Source organism: Triturus cristatus, chromosome 3_1, assembly GCF_964204655.1.
Source record: "Triturus cristatus chromosome 3_1, aTriCri1.1, whole genome shotgun sequence".
In the NCBI taxonomy this organism is placed as follows: Eukaryota; Metazoa; Chordata; class Amphibia; order Caudata; family Salamandridae; genus Triturus; species Triturus cristatus.
In genome coordinates, this window is record NC_140583.1 from 287578989 (window position 1) to 287600967 (window position 21979).

Here is a 21979-nt window from a genome sequence, read left to right on the forward strand (position 1 = left end):
CGTACTCGACTCATCCCTCAACATGAACCGACAGGTCAGCTCCATCACATCCAGCTGCTTCAACACTCTCCGCATCCTCCGTAAGACCTTCAAATGGATCCCCGTGAGTCAAGGAAGACAGTCACCCATGCACTCATTACCAGCAGACTGGACTACAGAAATGGACTCTACGCATCAACAAGTCCCTACTCCGCAAACTCCAGACAATACAGAACACCGCCGCTAGACTCGTCCTCGGTGTCCCCCGGAACAAACACATCAGCCAACACCTACTAAGACTCCAGTGGCTCCCCATGGAGAAAAGAGTCACCTTCAAGATCCTCACCCACGCCTACAAATGCCTCCTCAACAACGGACCCAAATACCTCAATGACAGAACCAACTTCCACGTACCCAAAAGAAACCTCTGATCTTCCAACCTCACACCGGCCGAAACCCCGCTCATCAACAGAGCCAGAGCAGGCAGAAGTTCCTTCTCTCACATTGCAGCCAAGACCTGGAACGAGCTACCAGCAGACATCAGAGACACCCCCTCCCTGAACACCTTCAGGAAGACCCTGAAGACCTGGCTCTTCAGCTAAAAGATCTGCAGACCCCCCCCGCCCCCACCCTTCAGCGCGTTGAGACCCTCACGGGTAAGTAGCGCGCTTACAATTCTACTGATTGATTGAAGGATCCACTAACTGTGGCTAAAAGGACCAACTCACTGGGGCTGAAAGGTTACACTTACTGTGGATGAAAGGATCCACTCACTGGGAATGAAGGGATCCACTCACAGGGGATCAAAGGATCCACTCACTAGGGATGAAAGGATTCACTCACTGGGAATGAAGGGATCCACTCACAGGGGATGAAAGGATCCACTCACTCGGGATGAAAGGATCGACTTCCCACTTAAAGCCCTGGATACACCCATTAGAGCTGAAAGGATCCACTCACTGGGGATGAAAGGACACACTCACTGAGATTGTAAGGCACACCCTCACGGACTGAAAGAATGCACACTGCAAGTAATGAAGAAAGACACATAGAAGCAATGTGAGGAGACACACATGGCGACTTAAAGGAATACACGCAGGGGCTGAAATTAGAAACACACAGGGGTTGGAAGGATAAACACACAAGGGCTAAAAATATACTCTCACAGGGGGCGCCAGGATACACGGTGATGGGCTGACAGGATAGAGACTGGAGCTGAAAGAACACACGGGTCCGAAAAGATACACACTCGGGAATAATGGTAGAAAGAATACACACACAAGGGCTGAGAGAATACACTCACAGGGTCTAAAAGGATACACAGACAGGAGCTGAAAGGATACACACGGGGGCTCCCAGAAGAAAGTTTACACACAAAAGGGCTGAAAGGCTGCACACTCGGTGACTGGAAGTATAAACAGACACTCTAGGACTAAAAAGAATAAAACACACAGGGTCTGAAATGATGCGCGCAGAGAGGCTTAAAGGATATACACAAAGGTGCAGACAATATACACACAAAGGGGCTGAAATTATACGCACCAAGACAGGTGTTAAAATGATGAAACACATAGACAGGGACTGCAACAATGCACACCGACGGGGCTTAAAATATGCACACTGGGGCTGAAAGGATGCACACGCGGGGCTCACATACACCTCAGATGGCATCAACAGACGAGACCTTCGGAACGGCGACAGAATTCACACACACAGGCGGCGGATGGATTAACAGTGGAGGAGAAGTATGGCTCGGGCTGTGTGATGAGTAGGACAGAACACCCGGTGGGCAGCACACGCCCCTGTTGCTCAGGAAAGGCCCTGGGAGTGCTACTGAGGGCTCCCCTGATTGCTGCGCTCTGCGGGCTCGCTCTGCGCAGCCCATGCTGCCGCTTTAAACACATCCTACCCTGCTAGGGCTGCCTCCGCCTTCTGCCCCACTGCTGCTGCTGACACCGAGCTGGCTGCACAGACCAGCGGCGAGTGCGTGGAGGCTGGGAGTATCTCTGGCGAGGAGGGGGTCCTGCAAAAGGAGCTAGGGACCGGGAATCACTGAGAAGTACCATACCTGGCGAGGGGGCGGGGCCACACCTGGCGAGGGGGCGGAACCTGACCTTTACCTGGGGATGGAAACCCACCGGGGAAAGCCCTCACACTAAAGATGCTCTCCGCTGGGGGAGGGGCGATGCCTGGGGAGGCTAGACAGAAAGGGGTCGACGGATAATTCGGACAGGGTTGCTGATTTTGCTGCAACCCCCGACCAGGTACAACTTCCACCATGATGGGAGAGCATTATCTGAGGGGAGACATTCCCCCCATACGAAAAGAAACTTGTGAACAGCTCTGTAGCACCAAATGACGGTGTCCTTCCGAAAGCGCCCGGGGCAGGATGTGTGGCAGCTGAGGAACGAAGCAGCAGTGCTGCTCAGGCTGCCCCGAGCAACAGAGCTGATGAACAGAGCCGTGGCACCCCACGGCAGGCACCCTGCCTGCTCGCATCGTAGCACATGAACAGGGCTACAGCGCTCGACATTCGGCGAACCGCGAAGACGGTCCTGGGAACGGGCTGCGGAATCTGACGCGCGCCACATCCGCTTCGACACCGAGGCCAGGACTGCCGAGGTCTCATCATGCACGTCAGCTTGTGAACACACCTAAACACCGGCTTCGTGCTTCCTGCGACAACTATCCCTGACCTCGGTTTTCCAGATAGTTCGGTGTGTTTTTTCTTGTCCTGTACTGGATTTACGTTCTTTCGATAGGTGTCCTGTAGGTGGCCATAAGGCGAGGGGGCTATCACGGGACACCCCGTCACCCCTAGAAGAGACCAGCCGTGGAAAGGTGCATCTCGGACCAGACAGGACATGTGACCAGGGATGCGTACAGAAGCGGGCATCTCCGAGGTTGAGGCGCAAAAGGCGATGTCAGGATCACAAGCTGAGCGAGCGGCAGCGGTGGATGAGCCAAGAGTCCACAACACAGACCAGAAGGCCGTGACCCTTCACCCTGAGAACTGACCTGCGGGAAACATCCCTCTTCCCATTGGTAGGTAACCGTTTTGATTTCGATTCCCTCTATGTAGACGCCTGCATTGCACCCCCATTCACTTCCCCATCCGTTTCCAATATCCATAGTATTTTTTCTGCTTTCTTTCACTACCCTGTTTTGTTTCTCTTGCTATATTAGGACTGTTTCTCTTTGATCTAATATTTCTCTTGTGCTCCCAACTTACCTTTCTCGCTCTTACTCTCTTTTTGCCGATTCTCGTGCTCTCATAGACGTGTTCCTCTTACTCATGTTAATATTCTGGTAACCCTGCTGTTTCTCTTACTCTCTCACTACTGTTTCTTTCTATGCCTCTCTTCAATGCTTTGCTTATTCTCACATTGTCTTACTCCATGAACTGGCTCTTGCCCCTGTTGTTTCTCATAAACTCTTTCCTCCCTGTGTTTCTCTCAACACCGCTGTTTTTGTTACTCTCCAGTTGCTGTTTTTCTTCTTCATCCAGCTGTTTTACTTATCCTCTCATTTGAATTACTTCTTGAAGGGGATCTTACGCCATGCTGCTTCACTCTCCCCGCGTTTCGCTTAAACCTGCTGTTTGTCTTACTTCCACTGATGTTTCTCTTCTTCATCCAGATGTTTTCCTTATCTCATTTGAATTACTTCTTGAAGAGGATCTTACGCCCTGCTGCTACTTGTATCCTGTCACTCTCCCAGTGTTTCTCTTAACCTGCTGTTTCTCTTACTCACATTGCAGTTTCTCCTCCCTACCCCGATGTTTTCCTTATTCTTTCATTTGCCTTACTCAAATGTGATCTTACCCCCGCTGTGTTTCTCGTACTCTATCTCTCTCCGAGTGTTTATCTTAACCTTGCTGTTTCTCTTACTCACATTGCAGTTTCTCCTCCCTACCCAGATGTTTTACTTATTCTTTCATTTGCCTTTCTCAAAGGTGATCTTACCCCCGCTGTTTCTCGTACTCTATCACTCTCACTCTGTTCCTCTTAACCCTACTGTTTGTCTTACTCACATACACTGCCGTTTCTCCTCCCAACCTAGATGTGTGGCTTATCCTTTCTTATTCGATGGTGATCTTACCCCCTGCTGTTTCTCTTACTCATCTCAATGTGTCATTTACTCTTTTATTAGCCTTACTCTTTGGAGTGGTTTCTCCTACTCTCTCGCGTGCCCCATGTTTCTCTAAGCCCCCGTTTCTCTTCCGCAGCCACATGGTCTGCTTATTCTCTCATTTGCTTTACTCGAGGTGATCGTGACCCCTACCCCCTGCTGTTCTTATTTTCCTATGGTTTGGTTCTCTTAATCATCCAGATGTTTTGCCCATTCTCTCATTTGCCTTACTCTCTGAAGGTGATCTTACCGCCTGCAGTTTCTTGCATTCCTTTCCTCTCCCCGTGTTTCTAGTAAACATGCTGTTTCTCTTCTTCCCTGTTCTTTTACTTACTTTCTCATGTGCATTACTCCTGGAAGATGATATTACTCCTGTTATTTCTTTTACTTTACCCTTGTGAGTGTCATTGGTTCTCCTCTTGCGGTTTCGCTTCTCTCCACCTACCATTTCTCATATTATGTTGTTTTTTCCACTTACACCCATATTTGGTTTGCTCTCCGTGCTTCTGCTCTCTGTCTCTCTGGTGCTCACCGACTCGTGTTGTTACTATGTCCTCTTGTTTCTCTCTCCTTTCCGTAGCATTTGCCAATCCCTCCTTTTATTCCCTGTTGTTCTCCTTATGCCTTTGTCACCCCTTTCACCTTATCCTTGCCTTTTTTAACTCTTCTCTTGCGTGTCTTCCCCCACTGTTCTTGCTTTATTTCCGGCTTCTGTGTCAGCTCTTGTTTTCTCTTTCCTACCACTCCCCGCGTTTCTCTTCACCTACTGCTTCTCCCTCTCACCTTGCGTCTCTTTCACTGCTGGTTTCTCTCGTCCTATACTGTTGCTCTTCCCCCTACTACATCACTGCACCTGTCCCTTTCGCTTTTCTCTCTCCTTTCCGTTGCTTTCCCGCTTGCTGTTTCTGCCCTCCTTCTGTTTGTCTTTCCCTGTTGTCTCTCCTTTTGCTCCCCCACTTCTGTTCCTCTGCCTTTCCCTCTACTCCACCCCCGTTTTTTGTTGTTGCAGTTTTTATATGGCGCAACCTCAACTTGAAGGTATTGAAGCGCTTTACCTAAGCACCGGTTTAATTACGCAAGGACACATTCATTTTTGGTAGGAAGGGGGAGATTAAGTGATTTGCCCAGAATCACAGGCTGATGAGCCGACGCCGAGACTCAAATCTGTATGCCCAGTTCCAAAACCAGCTGTTCTGTCGTTACGCCACATCTTCGCTCACCTTATCTCTCCTTTCACCGCCCCAGTCGGCTGTTTCCCTATTCTATGTAAATAAATTCCGTGACCTCGTCTCCACTGCTGTTCCTGTCTTTCCTGTTACTGTAGTTTCCCTGCTGTCCCATCCCTCTGCGCCGCCTAGCTCTGCTGTTTCTCACACCCTCCCTTTGCTGCTTCTCGACCCATCCTCTCTGTTGTCCTGCTGTTGCTCTTCCTTTTGCGCCCGTCACCTGCTGTGTCTCTCCTCTGGTGTTACCCTTTAATATTCAATATATCTTTCACTCTTCCTCCATCTGCTGCCCCCACACTTTTTTCTTTCTCTCCCCATTCTGTTTATATCTCTCTGCCCTAATGACTCTCCCTGCTGTTATTATTTATCGCTCCTATTAGTGTTTCAGTCTCTTCCCTCCCCCAGAATTCTCTGTCTGTTTTTGTCTTCGATTTCCTATAGTTGCTTCTCACTCCCCCTCCTTGCTGTTTTTCTTTCCCATGCTTTTGTTATGTTCGCCCGGATGCTCTTTATCTTTCTTTTGTCATTCTTCCCAACCCCTCCTTTCAGTGGGCTTCCTCACTTCTCATTACTAACTATTTTCCACCCACTCCTCTGTACAGCTAGCCCACCCATTGCTAAAGCCCATCTACCTCTCCCCACTGTCCACTCATCCCTCTTTGCTTTCCCCAGATTTCACTTCTATCTACCCATCTCTATATGCTGGCCACCTATTCTTCTCTGTTGTCCATTTACCCACTGTACAGTCAGCTCATGCATTTCTACTGTCCACCTATCCTAACCTATAGTCCACCCACCTCTCACTACTGTCCACCCAGTCCTCTCTTCTGTCCTCAGACCACTCTACTTTCCACCCATATCTTCTGAAACATCCACCAGTTCCTCTCTGGCATCCACCCACACCACTCTACTGACACAAACCTCTCTTCAAGTCTACCCATCTCTCTATGCTGTACACCTATTCTTCTATGGCAGCTACCCATACCATTTTACTTCCCCAAACCTCTCTTATGTCTCCCTATCTTTCTATGCTGTTCACATACTTCTCTCTATTGTCCACTCACCCTTCTGTACGGTCACCCATACACTGCTAAAGCCCACCCAGCAGATTCTACAGAAGACACATCTCTCTCTGTTGTCTACCCACGTATCTCTTCTCTCCTTTGAGGCCCCTACGTCTTTCTACCTTTTTGCTGCCTTTCTCGTTTGCTCCTCCAACCCTCTCCCCTTCGCCGCCCTTACTTTATTCTCTTCCGTTCTGCCTACATCTCTCCGCTCATTCGTACTTTGTGTCCTCCCTATTAGTTTCTTAACTTGTGTCCACCTCTTTTATCTCTTATGTTTTTTCATTTCACCCTTCATTGGTTCTCACTTTACTCCATTCACAATACCAATCTACTTCGTTGCTTTGCTTCACTATGCATCATTCTACCCTTCTGCATTGTTTACCTGTCTCTCTCCTGTCTATCTCTTTCTGTCTGCCTCTACGCTCGATTGCCTCTCTTCGCTCTGCTCCTTGCATCTCTCCCATTATTTTTATGACTCCGTACCTTTCCTTTGCCTCCCTTCTTCTGGGCGTCCCTCCCTGTACATCGTTCTGTATCGCTTTCTACCCTTCTTTAAATTAAATTGCTCCCTGTTGACCTGTTTATTCATCCTCCCCGGTGCCTGTCTCCAGTGTCTACCCAGGTTCTCCCATTAATGCCCCCTCCCGAGCCTGTGAATCTCACCCTCTTCTGCTTCTCTTACTCACACTGCCGTTGCTCCTCCCTACCAGGTGTTTGGCTTATTCTTTCATTTTCCTTACTCGAAGGGGATCTTATCCCCTGCTGTTTCTCTTACGCATCCCGATGTGTCATTTACTTTCTTATTTTCCATACTCTTTAAAGGACATCTTCCACCCACCGGTTTCTCGTGCTCTCTCGCTCGCCCCATGTGTTTCTTTTAGCTCTTCCGCAGCTAGATGGTTTGCTTATTCTCTCATTTTCTTTACTCAAAGGCGATTGTACCCCTACCTCCTCTTATTTTGCTTATTATCTGTTAATACTTTGCCGCCTCTCGCTGCCCCCTCTACCAGTATCTTTGCAGTGCCTATATCTGCCTTTTCGTTATTTTCGTGTCTGTCTTCACCATTTTCTGTACTTCTTCCTTGCTTTCTCCGCAAGGCCTTTCGTCTTCTATTTCGCTACCTTTCCCTTCGTGTTTTCGCTCACCTCTTCTCTGCCATCAGCCTACTAACGCTTTACCCTCATTCCCTCCACGTGTCCCTCTCCACCATTGGCTCTCTCCCTCTCACTTTCATGCCTTGCTCTTAACTCATGCTGCAGCAACGGTCTCATGCACCCTGGTGCAACCAAGGAAAATGCCCCCTCCCCCTTTCCTCAGTGCGCCCCAATAAGCCTTGGGGACCCGGTGCCACTGCACCTGTTGTACCACTGATAGCTACGCACCTGCACGCGACCAAATTTACCTGGACTGGGTCTCTCCGCGTTCCGATCATCTATTCCTTGCATCCATCTCGCTCAGACTCCCCGTGTCCCCTCACTTATCGTCCCCACCACTCCCTGTCTTGCTGTTGCATACCATTTTATCTTCCATTGGAAAAAAACATTCTACCCTATTTTCAGTCCTCTTCTGCCATTCTTATTCTCTTTCCTCTCACTTTCCAAAGGGAATTCCCAATCCTCCTCATCCTGACTCCCTTGTCCATATACTTTGATGTCACATGTTTAAGATTTATCTAGAGAAACGTTCATCATTAAGACGAGCATTGATAAACAGAATACACCGCCAGTCTCAGCGTGTTCGCCTAATCTTCCCGTTCTACTTCCTATTGGTCCCCTTTATATCAGCTCCCCCTTCTCTGCTTTCCAATTGATTGGCACTCGCCACAAATCCAGCCTCCTCACTGCATCGAAATGATCGCTTATGTATTGGCTCCTTACCTTCCTTTTTTCTAATTGGCCATCTATTGTAAAGCAGACCCTCTTTCCAATAGCATTGGTCCTTTGAGGGCATGCCGTCCTCTCCCAATTCGCAATTGGTCTTCCTTGGATTGTCCCGCCCTGTGTCTTTTTCCTCTTTTATCCGCACTCCTCCTTGCTTTCTCTAGATTGTATACCTTTGTTTCTGTGCGTTTATTTTACTTTTATCTCCTCCTCCTTCAATATTTGGTCTTCTCCAGTCTCTTCTCTTTTTGCTCTATCAGTAGCTCTACGGGTCCTGTTTTAATGTGCTTACAATTATGCTTGTGCAACGCGTTTTTACATCAATACGGTGGGATTTGTCTGTCCCAGCACAGATGTATCCCCTTGATGCTTGTTAAAATAAATTGTCCCTCTACGGCGACCGTCAGCCCTAGGCGTTCTTTATGGTCGCTTCCCACCAATGCTTCGTCTATCAGGCACGCTTCTCCAATAATATCCCTGCGTTTAACAGTCAACGCTCCCCGCTCCCTCCACCCGCAGCCTGTCGGCGACTCTGCTCTCATTCACCCCATGGCGTTCATCGTCATCGTAAATGAACAGCGCAGCTCTAGCAGTGGAAATCAGAAGATTTTTTTCACTCCCCCTCTAATGTGTCTTTTTCTTCTCTTTACTTCCCGAAGTCTGTCTTTATTTATCTCGTCTCTATTTCTGTCCCTATCTTGCTTGCTTTTGTCCCCTCGATTCTCCATCCGCCCTGGTCTTTACAGCTACCCTCTTGTCTTTGCTTTTTAAATCCATTACGTTTATTTCACCTCTTTTTTTCCTCGGCCTCTTTCGGTTTTAAATCCCCCTCACCCCCATCCCCAGTTTCCGTCTTACTCTCTCCCTCTCGTCCCCTTCTTTCCTCCGCTCCTGTTTCCCCTCAGCCCTCCAATGTATTCCCTGACTCGCCTCCCTGCCCCCCTTCCCCTCCTCGCTGCACATTGCACCAATATCATTAAAGATGCAGGGATTCTGTCGAGGCATGAGGTGCGGAATCTGATAAATGGCAAACAGGCTGTTTGAAGCTGCTGGGTTTGCAAAAGGCTGGAGTTTTGGGAGATGAAGCCCCGAGGTTTCGGCTCGCTTTTCGTTTTGTGTGTTCTTGACTCGTGGGCATCTTCTATTGTAGGCATCCCTGCAGGAAGATTCGCCTAACGATCAATAGATTGCTAGTTCAATTATTCGTATCAATTATATAACCTGACATAGACGGGGCACTGTCTACAAGCACCTGTGATATAACTCAATATTATGACCACCCTTTTGCACAATTTGGTGAGAGGCACTAACATTTCACCTAAGTTAGTTGGCCTAGAGGTGTACAAAGATGGTGGACTGAGATCTGCACAATACAAGTCCTGGAATTCGGAGTCACATGTTTTAGTGGTATTGTTGTCCCAACAGACCCCTGCGCTCTGTAGGATCAAATACAATCCCCAGAAGTAGGAAGTCAAACTGGTGTGGAAGGAGCTTTGTTACTGGCACTACAAAACTCTGGAACAGCCTCCTGCCTCATATCAGGACCATCCCCTCCCTGCTCCAGTTCAGGGAAGAACTTAAAACATGGCTTTTTAACAACTAGGGGGCATATTATCAAGACAGGCGATAAAATTATCGCCGCTTTAGTGGCAGAAAACTGCCGCTAAAACGTCGATAATGGGCTTGATAATATGCTCTATGGAATTCCAATTGAAGCCCATGTTAGATGTCCTTCACATCTAACCTGAGCTTCAATTGGAATTCCATAGAGCACATTATCAAGCCCATTATCGCCGTTTTAGCGGCAGTTTTCTGCCGCTAAAGCGGCGATAATTGTATCGCCTGTCTTGATAATATGCCCCTAGGATTTTTATCAATAATTAAGAGTATTCTAGTTTTAAGCCAGCTAGCACCAAGACACCCTTGGGTATATTGGCTGTATAAATTGCATAAACATGCCATAACTTGAGTTGTGCTGGGGTGGGGAGGTGAGGCATGCCTTGCATATGCCCCCCCCCCCCCTCCAACTCATCAGACCCACATTTCACTTTTGGCATGCTTCTGTGTAGCACATATTCCGTATAGGGCTTATAGGAGTCTGCCCTAACAGACAGCACAGCTTTCGTGGCTACGGATGATAGCACGTCTCACACGCATGCCCAAGGAATACACTCAGGCTGCTCTTAAGGCTTTACACTGATTCATTTATCCAATCCGTAGTGCTCTGTATAACTCCAAGGCAGTACACAAAAGGGCCTTTGCTACGCTGTCCCAAGACCTGAGTTCATAGGGACAGACCTGCCAGGGTGATGGGATATGGAATTACTAATCTCCTGGTCATCCCTAAAGTAAAACAGGGCTCTTGTGGAAATATACATGTTATGACCCAGGTGGCCACAAGAATGTCATTGTTCACCCAGATACCGTGAAGGGGAGAGAAAGACCTGTGAATGGTACATGTGTCTCCTCTTGCTGCCAGATGACCTCAGCACATATACTCATTGCATCCCCCAGAAGTGTTGCCTCCCACTCTGCAATCACCTTGAACCCGCCTTTGGGCAGCGTCTTGTACTCAACGCATGCCCGAATGACATGCAGGCACTGAAGCAGCCTTTGAGCGGCCATCACTCATACATAAATACCCCAACTGCATACATAAGGGCTGCCGCTACACACCACGCTTCTCAAGTTGATAAGGGGTACATCACGTCTCACAGCTGCTCTTTGGAGATTCGCATTGCATCTCGCATGGGGTACTGTGGTTATACAGTGCATAAGTCTTGTTTGCGCAGAGTACAGCGTTTCATGGACGCGTTTTCATTCTGCACCTTGCAATTTTCAGCTAAGTAGCTCGAGGATCGGATGTGTCTGGGTGGGTTTTTATTAGAATATTAATCTCCTGTTGACACACAGTACAGAATGTGTTTTAGGTGGGCTGTCATTGAACGTCATGCATTTTGAGTTGACATGCATTCGCAGACTGTGTCTCAGGAAGGCTTTCGTTACTCAGCGTACATTTTAAGTTGACATCCCTTATTAGTTGTTATAGATGAGCTGTCGGTACATACCCTGTTTGTAAGGCTCAGAATAGACTTTAGATGAGCATTCGTATCCTGTTACAAAAAACAAAAGGATTGCTGCCTGCCATGCAACTGGTGATCCCGCTTCAAACCATGGCATGGGGAAAAAGCACACTCCAGTCCAGAAGCAACACACGGAACTCCACCCTGGTTGAAACAAGCCTAGCCACCCTGGCCAGCCCGGCCTTGTCCATGGCCCCTTTACCAGCCTCAAAGTGAGCCGTCTAGTTTTGCGCACCGCGGGTTGGAACTCCCTATTCTTAATGAATCAGTCGTCATGAACTTCCCTAAGTTGTCTTAAATTCCTTGCGGGCAGTGTCGATGCTTGTCATGCCCACAGTCGGCTAAGGGCTCCCTTAATTCCTGGGTTGGTGATAACTGGGACCGACAAGGCTGCCATCATATGTAACATATACATTAAGCCCTTAAAAGGTATACTAGTCAATTACAGGGAACAATTCCATACACAAGCTGACTACATTAAATTGTCCTGTACTTCAAGGTCACGGCAAGTCTAACACAACTACAATACAACAAAAACTGCATGACATTAAAAGCAACTTGCAGCACCAAGAACAGGCTCAACATCAACCATGATAAGACCCCTTTTAGTCAAGATTAAAACAAACCCCAACTAGCAGCACACCATTCAACCCACAAATAAATAGTTATCCAATTTGTCACAATGCTGAATATGAAGGCACAATAAAATAGTCACTCAATCTAGCCACCACTACATACAGTTCTTATTAAAACTTCAATCAGACTTAGAAAAAAGAACATGGCTCTGATTGAAGAAGCAATAATAGAATAAAACAACATTACCACAACCAATTATATTCAAAACTTTATAAAAAGCTAATCACCACCTGGGAATATTGTGGGAATTGAAAGTCTCTGGTTTGCCATTACAACCCTATTACTCAACAGGCATTGCCACAGCCAATAAGCCTTGTGTTTCTTAAACATGCAATGACATAGCCAAAAGGTCTCACTTTTTGTTAGGGCAGTTGTTGGGTGAAAGTTTGTCAGCTCTGTGGGTGTTGCTGTGTGCTGTCCTGGAATGAAAATTCCATAATGAAGCTACCTCTTGGGCTACAACCATATGGAAGCCTGAAATATGACTCTTTGTTCAACAAACTGCATTAGAACAGATGAATTGTACACTCAAAAAGAAGAGAGTCATTAAAACAAGGTAGAAAATGGAGTTTGAGTTGCAAATGGTGAATCTAAGAGAACGAACAGCAAAATATTGCTTTTTAGATACTTTTGACAATGAGACAGTTTTTTGGTGCACCTGTAAGAAAGCTTATGTATGTGCACACCTATACTTTGTCGGGAAAAAATTGCAAGCTACAAATCATGTTACTTCTACAATCTTTCAAAAGGACTTCTTGAGTACCATCCCTGCAACCAAATGAACAATGCAACAATCCTCAAAATGCCATGGCCTTGATGGTCAGTGCATCCAAATAATGGTAAACCATGAAAAATCCCAGAAATCCAATGGCTGAAATAAGCAGACCCGAAGCCCACTTTCTCTGTATTACTTCTTATATGTACTTTTTTTTATTTAAAGGATTGGCAATATGAGTTCTGACAGATGGCTAACACTGTCTGTAGTGAGACCTAAAAACTGCATTAGATCATTAATTTGTATACATAAAATGTACTCAACCGGCAGCACCCCCACATTGATCGAGCACAGGACACAGGATCAGCCTCCCCCCCAATAGTTTTATGAAAATACATTGTACTATGCAATGAACATTGGTGATTGGAAATTGCCTATTACTGAACACTAACTATGGAACACTCTCCCCTTCCCCCACCCTAAAACAGAATCTGACCTGCTTGACCAAACTTCCTGCTTCTCTGTAATTCGAGCCTCAAGTAAACAGCGTCCCCCTGTGACACATGCATGCCATGCAGACATAAAAGCACTTGGATGCTTGGGCTTTGACACTAAAGTACAAATTCATACATTCTTATATAGGTTGTCTACACCATAAAATATCGTACTTTAGATTTCACTATACTCCCTATTTCTGAATTTGGCATTCATTGGACAATGTGACTTAGGTGTTTATTTGGAATATGCTGCACTTCCCAGTATGGATATTTTTAAAGGTCAGCTGCCGTTATATCCTGTGCCTCTTAAGTGGATATACACTATGGAACGGGAGATGACCGGTGTTACACCTGACACACGCGAGGTAGTGGCTCCCTAAACTTTTTGCTTTCGTCGCATAGGTTTGGCTGATTCTCTTTTAGTATCCTAAGGGCTCTAGGCACTTTCCCACTGTAAATGCATTACAAAAATGCGCACATCCTTCATACACGTTAGGCAAGGGTGCTTACCTGATGTGTTTAAACATGTCTCAGGCCTGTCACTGTAGGCCTGTGTGTGCGCACTTGCATATATGATGTTTTTAGCACATGTGTCAAGCCTGCCATTGCAGGCATCTGGGTGCGCAATTGCACTTATGCTCAGGTTGGCCTTCTAAATCATTGGCCAAGGCTGTGGATGCCTTTTATTAACACTAGAGCACCCTTAGGGCAAGTCTTAAGGGGTGAACACGTGGTAGGTGAAAGGAAGGGCAGATACACATGTATGTTCCCTTTCCCTGCCCATGTAGTAAAGAATGCCCATGTGCGTTTTCACTACCTAGGAGGTTTTCTTTTCTTATAGGTTAACACAGGAAAATGGTTGAAATTACTTCAAGCTGCAATAGTGGCTTACAGTGGAGCAGCCTCATAATATTTCGATTCACAATGGCAAACCCTCTCCCGTGGTAAAGAGGGATTTTTCATTAATAGTTCAAAAATGCCAATTCTAGAAAGTGGGCATTTCTTTGCTCTGAAACTCTTAGCGTGCCTTTTAGTTTTACTTTAATCCACACTGGAGGATGGGGGAGCACATCTGTGCATTCCCCAGAGACAGCCATAAACATTGGACATGCAACTGGAATGACAGACCTCTGCCATTTGAGGTCCTGGCTGGATTGATTGGTGGAAGAGGTTTTGACACTTGGCCTCTGGGAGCCAGATCATGGCCCCACTAAGGATTAAGATCTACATTCCACGGTTCCATTGCAGACAGGACTGACATTTAGGGGAGACATCTGTGGTTCATAGGGAAACCCTTTGAACCACACCCCACTTCAAAGGCACACTACAGTATAATTACTGGTGCCATACTTCAGCAGGGCAGAGATACACTTGTGGGGACTGGAGATCCTGGAACTGTGGTGAACACTTCCAGAGGAATCTGTTGTGCACAAGGCAGATTACTGCCATTGAAAGGGGCCGTGCACCCCTCAGGAATAGTAACTAGCCTGGACTGACTACCTGCTTGTTTGTGGCTCCCTGAAGTGTGCTCTCTCAGGGCTTGTTGGCTTGCCCCCTGTTCTCTTGTGGAGGTCTCAAGGACATCAAAGACCTTCCGCAAGAGACTCAAACAATCTACCTGTGACACCTGGAGAGCAGTGCCCTCTTAAGTGCCTACATCCTCTGCTAGGTTCCCACTGGTAGCGAGGTGTGAGCTTGGAACTAAGTATTGTGCGTGGCGTGGAGCCCCAAAAGCTCTGCCCGCATCTCAGGATTGTGGCCCCTGCATCGAGGGGCCTTGATACTCATAAGTGTCTTGTTGGTGGTGAGTGGATTCACTGGTTGCGGGACCCCTCCCCCATTTCCTGCTCTATGGATCGTGCCGCATCTTAGTCGTGTTGCACGCCAAATGCATGCTCATTGCATGCAGTTTCCGATTCACAGGTTACGACCCTTGAAGGTGGGGGCGTATCTGTAGTAATGCCTCAGTCTACCTCGTGTGGCACCGCTGAACTTCGGCCTGTGTCTATGACCAGAATTGTCAGATGTGACTCAAATCAACGCGCACCTGACGTTGTGCTTAATTTCCAGGGAGGCACAGAATTTGCAACCAGGCCGTAATCGTCTGGTGCAACTCAGCTCAACATGCACCAGATGTTATGCCTCATTTCCAGGGAGGTACGGAATTGATATCTTTTTGTTGTGTATGACTGGAATTGTCCTGTGTGACACAGCTCAACGCTCCCCAGATGCTGTGCCTCATTTCCAAATTGGTGCTGAGGTTACGGCTCTGCATTGTATGTGACTGGTACTGTCTGGTGCAACTCGTACTAACACGCACCAAATGTTGTGCCTCATTTCCAGGGAGGGACGGAGGAGCAGATTCATGTCCCGAAGTGCCCGGATTGCCTAGGCACTACTTTGATCGACGTGTGTCCAACGGGGTGCCTCTTTCTTCTGAGAGGCTCCTCTGCTTCTTCCCTCATTCTTTGATTGCTCCTTTTTGTGCCCTCAGTGTGGCGGACCAACTGCACTCTCCTCACCTGGCCCAACAACTTTGTGTTGCCAGGTAGTATTACCCAAATCAGGTGTGGGCTGTGAGGGTAATTGACTGGGCTAAAGAACATTTCTTAAAGCAATCGGAAGCAGGTCAAGAGACTGAGTAACCCCCGAGCTTTGCAGAACTGGGCTGGTGCCTGAAGGCACACTGTGGGATCTTTTGAACTTACTGTGTAGTGGCCACACCTCCATCTGTCAACTGGCACCTAATTAGCCTGCTACCTACTCCCACCTTCTCCCCGGGACCCTGACTAAATGTGAATATCTGGCCACGATTGGCCTAGTATCAGGGGGAAGGTTTTCTCTATCTCCAGCCCGTGGGTGTACGGTAGTCTGGGTTGGCAGAAGGGTGAAGAAGGGCTTGGGCCACGGGGTCTGCAAGCGCATTATCAACTGACCTGCTGGATATCAGTGCACCGCGTTAGGGTACTGTGTGCATATGTGTGAGAGCGCACTCCATACCGACCTGCCTGATATCCGCAGCACCGTGTATCGGTCCTGAGTGATTGTGTGGGGGTGACTATCTGTGATTAATTACATCAATTACCATGTGGTGTTGTTGCCGTACATATTGTTTCCTTGCCAAGTGAATATTACGTTTGACATTGGTGTTTACCAATGCAGCCTTGACCACACAGGGCTATTTAAAAGTGGTGTATTGTTCTGTATGTGCACATTTCTGATATCGTTGTGAACTTGGGTGCACCCTATAACTTTGTGGTAGTGAATTAGAATAATTACAAGGGTGGGCCTTGCTCCGACAACGTTTTGTATCACATAAGGGTGTTGGGGGGTAAAATAGGATTTTTCCCAATTGTGCATATTGCTGATGTAATTTGTAACATGAGTGGGACTAGCACTGCTAGTGATATTTTCAAATGTGATTTATGCCCAAAAGTACATGATGTTCATGTTGTGTTAGTTATTGTGTGTGTTGAATACAACTTTTATTTACATTCACCACATGTGAAGTCTCTTTTATGACGGCCAGTGTATTTATTGTGTGAGAGTGCTGTGCCAATGCCTTAAACATTACCTCTGTGATAAACCTGACTGCTCAGTGCCAAGTTACCCACAGTTCAGCGCAGGTTATACAGTGAGTGTAATCACACATACCTGATGGAAGTGGTAGGTCCTGGCTTTCTTGGGCCTTGCCTCAGCTAACCAGAACGTGCCAGTTCCAACGACCAGGTACACCATGGCAGGTAGACAGACACTGGAACATGTAGGCACGGATCCAGACAATGGAATGATAGCATATAGACACTGACCCTAGAATAGCAATGGAAACTGAAACACACAAATAATGAGAATTTGAGACATTAGTGCTGGGAAAAAGTCTCAATGACAAGAAACAATGGCACTAGGAAAACCAGACACAGGCACTGAAGCATGGGTATAGCTTCATCGACACACATACACATAAAATGGAGACACACATAGATTGTGGTACAAAGAGACAAGGAGAGAGACACTGCAAAAAAGAAACAGACTTTGTAACTGGAGGCCACAGACACTGGCAGTGCAACATCAGGGCACAGGCACTGGGACATGAAGACATCCAGGGATGGATTTAGACTTTGGCAGATGATGAACACCCACCAAAAAGTGGATGCTGTCCAGTGTGCCTAACTTATAGTTTTTTTGATGTGTATACACTCAAAATAAGGCAGTTAGAACATCTGTTTTTTGGAGGATATCGCACATTTGTCAAACTCCAACTCAGACAATGAGACATGTATCCACAAAACAGACACTGGGAAAGGGAGATATAAATACTATGCGAGGCATAAATTGATTTTCAGGTCTAACACAGACTAAGGGACACTGGAATGGAAAGACAGACCCTGATACAAATAGAAAATTACTGGGGAAAGGAGACTGGATATAGACTGGGGCAGAGTAGGACACAGACACTTGGGCATGCACAGACACTGAGATAAACACAGACAAAAAAAACTAGAGACAGACACTCAGACAAGAGGAAACGTACAATGGGATGAAGGGATACTGGTATGGACTCAGGCGCAGTTTAACATAGACCCACCCAGTGAGGCAATATGAACAGGACAGTGAGAAAGGAAGAGACAAACATTTAAACGGAGCGTGATGAAGGGACACAGACCCAAATTCGGGACAGGAGTGCACCACTCAGCAGACTAACTAAACACACACAGCCTGCTCTGCCAAGAGGCCAAGGCATTGGTAGTTGCTACACTTAACAAATACACCTTAAGAATAATAAAAATGTTACACATTTGGACATACATTACACAATATTGGATCCAAATGCTATACATATCTGACAGTCTGTTGCTTATCAGTGGTGAATCTTTAGCTCTTGTTCATTGTATTCACTATAATACGCTTTAGGGTGGGATTCTAAATATCTGTAGAACATTTATAATCTAAAGTCTAACAAGGCAGCTGCACTTTTGCAAAGGTCATTTATTCTAAACAAACAGCTTAGAATGTCTCATAACAAGCTGATCCCATCACTCAATGCATCTCTAGTTTTCATACTGTAAACTATGTAGAATGTTATAGGAGGAGTTTCACTACCAAGGGTACTTAGTCGTTGATTTCCAATGAAGAATTACATTTCAGCTACGAAGCACTGTGCTTACTTACCGACACTTACTACACCTCCTGGAGTATAGGCCCAAAACCAGGACACTCCAGCCATCTTTGTCCTGGGCTTTTATTTAATTCTGACTCCAGGTGTAACCTATCTCTTTGAATTCTGCCTTGGCACCAGGTGTTTCTTGGCCTACCTCTCTTCCTTTTCCCTTGAGGGTTCCAGGTCTGGGCTTGCCTGGTGGTGTTTGATGTGGCCTTGCAGAGGGTGTGACCTATTCAGCCCCAGCGTCTTTTAATGATTTATTGTTAAAATGCCTGATCTTGGTTTGCAGCGTTGGGTCCTTGGAACTCCAAATCTTCTGTAGCTTAAGGAAGGCAGCCCTTGCTGCCGACTCTTGCCTTGACGTCGGCGTCTGTGCCTCCCTCTTTCTCTATGACACTGCACAGATAAGTGAAGTGAAGGCCTCACCCTCTTCCAGTGCATCACCCTCAAGAATGACTACTGATGTGCTGGCTGTGTTAGCCTTCAGGATCTTGGTTTTTCCCCTGTGGTGTTGAGGCCAAGTTGTGCTGATATGGCGGTCACCTTGTTAGTCTTCTCTTGAATCCGTTGCATCCTGTCAGGTCGTCTGCAAAGTCCAGTTCATGCAGCTGTGTCCAAGGTGTCCACTTGATCCCATTTCTTCTCCTTGCTATGGATGTCTTTATGATCCAGTCTATGGCCATCAGGAAGAGAAATGGCAAGAGCAACAAACACTGGGGACTCCGATTCTCACTTGAAGAAGGCTTCTGTGAGTTGTCCCCCATTGACTATCCTGCATATCATTCCCGCGTAAAAGTTTCTGATTTTTCTTACGATTTTATCTGGCACAGTACAGTGGCAGGGGGGGTTCCAAACGGTTGCTCTGTCCATGCTGTTGAATGCCTTCTCATAGTCAATGAAGTTGACATAGAGATTCTAGTTCCATTCCATCGACTGCTCAATGATGATGCACAGTGTTGCAATCTGGTCTGTGCAGGATCTATCTTTGCTGAAGCCAGCTTGCTGGTCTCACAACTGAGCATCGACTTGTTCCTTCATTCTGTTCTGTATGACTCTGTTGAACATCTTGCCTGGAGTTGATAGGCGAGCTCCTGCACAGTTACTCAAGTCACCTTTCTTGGGGATCTTGATGAGATATCCCACCTTCCAGTCTAATGTTATGTTATGTTATGTTATTTTATTTTATATAGCGCACAGATGCCGCAGCCAAGAGGCGTCCCGGCGCTTTTGGAGATGATAAAACACAACACAACAGAGATAACCAGATGGGAATGAGACTAAGCTGTGGAAAATAGGAAGGTTTTTAATGACTTCCTAAAAGGGAGCAGGTCTGGGATGGAGCAAAGTGTGGCAGGCAAAGAGTTCCAAAGAGTTGCCGCCAGCACCGAAAAAGAACGTCCACCCATTCTTGCTTTTTTGAAGCGTGGAACAATGGCTAGATTAGACCCTGCGGATCGGAGGGCTCTGGAAGGGGCATAGTGAAGGATTGTCTGGGTGAGAATAGGAGGGGAGGCTAACTTAAGAATTTTAAAAGTTAAGCAAAGAGCTTTAAACTTAATTCTTTGACCTACTGGTAGCCAGTGGAGATCTTGGATGGTACGACGAGCAGAGACAAACTTAGGAAGGCCGACCAGCATCCTGGCCGCCGCATTTTGAACCCGCTGAAGGCGAGCTAGTTATGCCTGATTCACGCCCAAGAACAGAGAGCTGGCATAGTCCAATCTGGTGAGAACCAGGGCTTGAACTATGATCTGTCTGGTATCCGCATCAAAAAATTTGAAAATGGGCCAAAGGCACTGCAGGGCGCCGAAACAGATACCAGCTACACGTTTGGTGTGGGGAGTGAAAGAAAGTTTGTCGTCAAGCCACACCCCGATATTTCTGACTTCAGCTACAGGAATGGGAACAGGACCCAACTCAGATGGCCACCAATGATCTCCCCATAGCCCACTTTCCCTGCCAAAGATGATAACCTCGGTCTTAGTGGCATTGAGTTGGAGTCGATTGTTCGCCATCCAACCTGCCACTGCCTTAAGAGCTGACTGAAAGGTAGAGGCATCCATATTGGAATCACCATTAAGTGCCACCGCCAGCTGCGTGTCATCGGCGTATGACACCATGGTGAGACCAAAACTGTGGGCTACCTCCGCCAGCGGCTGAACATACAAATTAAATAGGGAAGGGCTGAGAGCCGAACCCTGCGGGACACCCTGGAGAATGGGGCGAGAGGCAGAGACATAGGGCACCTTTTCCTCTTTCCAGATCCTTCCAATCATGGGATAGAGCATGTCTATTGATGTTTCAATGTTTGCCTTCAATGCCTCTGCAGGAATGTTGTCGAGTCCTTCTGCCTTCCCATTTATCAGCTGTTTGATTGCTTGTGTATTGCTTCCTTTGTTTGTCTGCTGCAGTGGATTGGCAAGTCCTTGTCAGCTGGCTGTATGTCTGGTGGAGATTGCGGCATGGGCTGGTTCAGCAGTTCTTCATAGTGCTCCACTCATCTTCGAAAATGTGTGAAGCACTGTGCCATGTATATAAACTGAGGAATCATCAAAGGATAGGCAAGGTGCTAGATAAAGTAGGTTTGACGCCGATGGGCCAGCAAATTGAAAGAAAGTGAAAATAAATTCAGCCCCTGAGCTTGCAAGACCCTGGCAAAACAATATAATCAAAAACAAAATTACCACGTCCATTGCTATTATTATGTCAGACATAGGCTCATATAGAGCATATGTCTAGGACCTATCAAGATGCAACAGGCTTGTGTACTGTTTTTTGACTGACTTTCATTTTTGTGTATATATTTTTCTAGTGGCTATCATGTAGCAGTCGGTGCTTCCCATTTTTCCCCCCACAATTACACTGTTTCATTTTTGTGAGAGGGTCTTTTTCCTGGGGATGTATGTTTATATACTGGCTATCAGATAGCAGACTGTGCTTCTCATCTTGGATCAGCAAAAAGGCAAACCACATGACGCCTGCATAATTCTGCTTTCCCATGACGTGCTTGTGTGTGACACGTGCATGTGGATAAGTCAATACACATGCATGCACCATCCGCATCACCATTCCATTTTGGTTTTCATACGCTGCACGGTCATTGCACAATTTGTTGTCGCTTTTTGAGAATGTAATCTTTGTACATCCCATCCCATGTTTCTAAGGCCACCATAGGAGGTTGAATCTTACATTTTGTAGCAATGTCTGCAGCTGGAGCACCGATTATAAAGAGGTTTTTGATAAGTAATTGTCCTAAAGGAATTTTCCCAAGCTTGTTAATTTGTTTTGTCAGTGTTTAAGTTAGGACTTCTTGGAAATTGTTTTTCTGACAAGGTCGGGCTGCTATAAGCTCACAGCATGGGAAGTATGATGCAAAATCAGCAACCTGAGTCTGGAAAGCATGTCTTGGCCAGAGCTCCTGTGCTTGCACGTCAGGGCGGCACATTGTCGAGGAAGGAACATATATACTAATACGTCTGACAGTCCTAGGATCAATAATTAAATTGCTGCCTGGGAGAATCAGTGGCTTAGTTAAATACAAAGAATTAACAACAAATTTGCTAGTACTGCAACTATTCTTGAACCTCAAAACAACTTATGAGG

At 46.6% G+C, this 21979-nt stretch overlaps 1 protein-coding gene across 1 annotated transcript in view; it reads left to right on the plus strand.

The window, feature by feature from the left end:
* The first annotated feature begins 1660 nt into the window (after positions 1-1660).
* The window catches only part of INSYN1 (inhibitory synaptic factor 1), a 287893-nt gene continuing 267574 nt past the window's right edge, over positions 1661-21979 (plus strand). Inside the window, exon 1 of the mRNA XM_085643900.1 lies at positions 1661-3024. The gene's annotated coding sequence lies outside the window, so the exon portion shown is untranslated. The remainder of the gene's footprint in view (positions 3025-21979) is intronic.